The 4,789-nt window shown below is 41.3% G+C and overlaps 1 long non-coding RNA gene across 1 annotated transcript; it reads left to right on the top strand.

Annotated features, from left to right (window-relative positions):
• The first annotated feature begins 576 nt into the window (after nt 1–576).
• Nucleotides 577–2,979, top strand: LOC131495010 (uncharacterized). Its single transcript, XR_009253716.1, has 2 exons — nt 577–864; nt 2,779–2,979. It is a non-coding gene; the product is annotated as an uncharacterized LOC131495010 (long non-coding RNA).
• The last annotated feature ends 1,810 nt before the right edge of the window (nt 2,980–4,789 follow it).

Below are 4,789 nucleotides of genomic sequence, written 5' to 3' on the forward strand. Positions count from 1 at the left end.
TCAAGCTGATGATAATTGCTTTTAACTGGCACTCCCACCAAAGCCATATCATTCATTACCCTGTCAGAATAAATCTACCTGCTGTGTCACAGGTTCGATTAAGAAGCCCTTACCCTTTTTGTAACAGCATCTTAATCTGAATTTGTGTACACTCCTTCATACAAAATGGATGCTTTCAGATTACATATGGCTGGGACTGGCTGTTCTTATTGTAAACAGTAGTCTTCAGGAACCTACGCTGGCATCAGGATTGCTTTTTTTCTCCTGCTACAACAACGTGTCTTCAAGTTAATCCCAGGGGGTTTAGTATCATCGCCCACAGGAGAGATAAATTATCAAGGACTGCTAGCCCAGTGACTATTGTTTTAGTCATGCTCTGTTACCATTACCCCAGATTTTTAAAATTATTTCTTCCCCTTTGGATTTTTAAGACTTCGGAATGTGTCATTTCAAGGCTTCGGGATGCTTTGCTCCACATGGCAATGGAAGTGTTTACTGAGTTTGGGCTGTTTGTGCCCATAAAATGCAGTAGAAATCTGAACTCTGCCTCATTTCCAGAGCATGGCCACCAACTGGCCTCTGCAGGAGTCCATGTGGTTGGAAACAAACACTAAAGTTATTTGGACTTGGAAGCTCCTGGAAAGGGTTTTAACTGTTCCAGAGGGTGGGAGGCTTGTTTGGCAGATAAGGCCACCGGATAAGAGGCTCTCTGATGAAATTCCGTCTGCACCAAGATGTGGGAAGAGAACTAACATCCTCTCTGCCAGGCATGGCCCATAATAATTGTTACAGGGGGCTACCAGCTCCCACCACATGCTGTGAGCCACGTGCTCTAGAGCCATCTGATGTATTTCTGTAACTGAGGTAGGTACGGTGATTCCCATTTTTGTCTAGTAAGGGAACAGAGGCTGAGAGGGCGAGGTAAGTTCTCTAAGACCACAAACCTAGTCAGTTGGAAAAGGATTTCAAATTCAGGTGCCTCCGAATGCAAGTGTTCTTTGTAATATACTATGTAATATACTTTGTAATATACTAGGCTGTGACATGACTGAGTCACCTTTCACAACCCTTTGGTGCCCAGGAGAAAGTTGAAGGGAAGAAGGGAAGGCTAGTATAGGGAAGAGCTTTTGAAACGTAAGTGGCTGGGAGCAGCAGGATGTGGAGGTGTCCCAGAAGGCCTCCGTGTCATAGGAGCCAGCTCAGACATTCTGCTGTTACGTAGTCAAAGATCCCTGGCAGGTTTTAAGAAGACCTAGGCAGATGCAGAATGGAGGATGGAGCCAAGCGTGAATGAACCGGGGACTCTGTCAAGCAGAGTCAAGCAGCTGGAGAGCCCCAATTAGAAAATGTTGGGAGAGGTGGCAGGAGGGTAGAGCTGAGCAAAGTTTGACATGAAACTGGACGGCAGTGCCGCACAAACCACAAACCCGGACTCCACCTGCGAAGGCACTGACTGGTCAAATGTCCACATAAAAAAACAGCAGAGAAAATACGGTCTTTTGGTTTGAAATTTCCATAAGGATGCTGGTTCTTATATTCTAGATGGGAACATCTTGTTCTTTAACAAATAACATGGGTCTGAAGATTACTTCTCAAATGAGTGGAAACAGTTTTGGGGAAAAGGCTGTCTGTAGCCAGCTAACAAGGATAGCATATTTATCTAAGAAAGAATGATTGACCTATGGTTCCATCTTGAAGCAAATGAGAACAGTTTGGACACCCAACACTTTCATTCACACAGAGTCATGCTTTGTTTAAGACTTACCATTTTTAGTCATTCTGTGAGCTTTTATTCCTCTGATTTTACTAAGTACCATTATTGAATACTGACATAGAGACTTTTTCTGTGCTGATTTGTTGGTTTTACTATGAAAGCTCCCCATGAGAATGCTTTTGCACCTCTTATAATAAACATTGTGTTTATTAAGTTAGAAAGATATTCTTTTGGTTAAAACTGTGACACATACTGATCATTTTAAGCCACGAAGTAATTGCCTAAAATAGTGAATAAATTTCAGATAAGTACCCCCGTAGTTATTTTCTAAGTTGAACACTTCAGTTTTTGATTCACAATACTTTGTTTTTTAAGTTTATTTATTTTGAGAGAAAGAGAGAGCCTGAGCAGGGGAGGGGTAGAGAGAGAATCCCAAGCAGGTACTGCAACATCAGTGCAGAGCCTGACGTGGGGCTCGAGCCCACGAATCACGAGATCATGACTGGAGCCGAAGTCGGATGCTTAACTGACTGAGCCACCCAGGTGCCCCTTGATGAACAATACTTACTGAGCACTTGTTACATGGCAAACTCAGCACAAGAAACTGGGAATACAACAGTGAACACACCAAAGACTTGCCCTCATGCAGACTGCCCGCTAGAATGGGAGACAGATGGAAAACATTTTAAAACCACTCTAAGTTAAACAGCCTGAATACAAACAGAGCCAAAAAAGGTGGTGGAGGCTGAAGTTAGTAGTCACTGCTTTAATTGGAGTGGCTGAGAATGTCTTCTTTAAATAAGGCACCTAAATGGACTGAGGGTGCCAGCCTTAACGAGTGACAAAGAGGAATTCCAGGGATGAAGTAAGTGCAAAGGTCTTGGGATAAGTATAATTTTGTACGGAATGAAATGAGAGGGGAGAGGAATGGTAGAAAGTAAGAGCAGAGGTACTCAGGACAGGGTTGTCACAAGAGTAAAACCTTTCCATTTTGCTCTGGATGTGATTGGCAGCTTTTGGAGGGTTGTGAGCTAGGGAGTGACATGATCCAAATTGTGTTTCAGAAGCATCGCTCTGGCTGCTCATGGTCAACAGATTCGAGTGACACCGAGGACAATCGGATCAGTTTCTGACACTGCGATGAGGCTGACACTCCACTGATTATGTCTCAGGCTAATGTGATACAACTATTTTTCAATATAGAAAAAGCTGCTTGAATATGAGTTAATAATGATAATGCCAAATTACATTTATTGAGCACGTAACTATGTGTCAGATACCATGCTAATTGCTTTCTAGATTTTATCCACTTTTCACAATAACCCAAAGAGGTAGCTACCATTATCTCATATATCTCCATATTAGAATGAGTAAACTGAGGCCCAAAGAAATTAAATATTTACCTGTGGTCACAGAGCTAGAGAATGGCACACCTATGAATCAAAGCCAGGCCTGCTTGACATCGAATCCAGTCTAACAGCTATGCTGCCGTATATATAAATGTATTAAATAACAACCTACAATAACAACAACTAAAAATCCTGAAGTGTTCAGCTATTCCAAAGGACACTTTTAACTGACATATGTCATATTCTTTTGACCATTTGACAGCATATAAACTTAGTAATCTTTGGCTATACAGATTTTTGCTCATCAGGTATTAATCAGAGGTGTCGATTTTCCATAGAAAAGAAGTTAACTTGTCATATGTGGGGAATGCTGAATTTTTTTTCACTTGGGTTATGTTCGGCATTCCATAGATTTTTGTTCTTCCACTAACTAAATAATTATCAATTTAATGGTAAATGAAGCTTTGAAATGCATAGGCTTCTTAAATACCCATAGAAAAAGAGATTTTCTATTTCTATGTTTTGAACTTTATGTTACAGTTGGCTACAGAAAACAAAAATGATACACCTTACAGAAAGCAAAGCAAAATAAACAAATATATAAATAAGAAGAAACGATGATACAACTCTAAACAAAGATGCTGAATAATGAGAGGTTAAAGCTTCATTCAAAACCTCAAAATTGAGTTTTATATGTGTCTCCAGAGAAATACATTATATGAAGAGTCTAATTCACTATGCAGGGCACAAGATAGTTCTAGCATTCAGATAGAATAATTTGAAAAAATGGTAGCTGGAGAGGTCGGATTTTCCAAGGGAAGTTAACAAGGTAAGGGCAGTAGGTAAGAGCAATTGGAGCACTAGCCCTCCCTGTTCCCTCCTGTCAGGTAGAAACTTCCTTCCTGCCGTCTTGTGGCCATATCTCTGAGCTTAGGCACCTCCACTTCCTCTCTTGGTTCCTCCATGCTAAAGAGCGGTAAAGACTTATCACTGTTGCTGGTAGTTGGACACATCCTTATCCTTTCTGTTTGCCTTAAAGCTGCCTACACCACTGGAAATGATACTTTCATTAAACTCCCTTTAATTCAACCATTTGAGTGGGCTACCCTATCCCTGACTCATACTCTGGTCTGCTGACTCATATGCCAGCCTTTGTCTCCAACAATCCCAGCCCATTGTTCCCAAGGTCTAGCCAAACTCTCCTTCTTACTGTCCTTTGAATTCATCATCACTTCCATCACTTTAGGTGCCCATATGTGTCCTTTCCTAATTTCAGATTGCTCTTTACTCCCATTTCTACCAAACCCCTATTCATCCTGTAAGAGTGATTCAAGTACCATTTTCTCCACAAAACATTTGACAACTGCCCCTCACAAGGCCAAACAATCTGCCATTCTTTAATGGGGTGCATCTATTTCTATTACAGTGTTCCCCAAATGGCATTCACAATTTTCACAATTTTTATCATATTCTTCCACCACCATGTATGGGTAAGTATGCATAAACCACTTCATGCTCCAGTAACAAAAATGGGACATTTCAGTGGCTTAACAAAACTACTCTGTTTTGGCTCCTATAAACTCCTCTCTGGATCCTAACAGAGAATCCTGGAGGGTCTCACCATGGCAGTTAAATGCATCACCTGGGGCATGCCACATGTCACTTTTGTTCACAACCCACACACCAGAACTAGTTGCATAACCCTGCCTTATGCCAAGAGGCAGGC

This window comes from Neofelis nebulosa, chromosome 14 (assembly GCF_028018385.1).
Source record: "Neofelis nebulosa isolate mNeoNeb1 chromosome 14, mNeoNeb1.pri, whole genome shotgun sequence".
Classification (NCBI taxonomy): domain Eukaryota; kingdom Metazoa; phylum Chordata; class Mammalia; order Carnivora; family Felidae; genus Neofelis; species Neofelis nebulosa.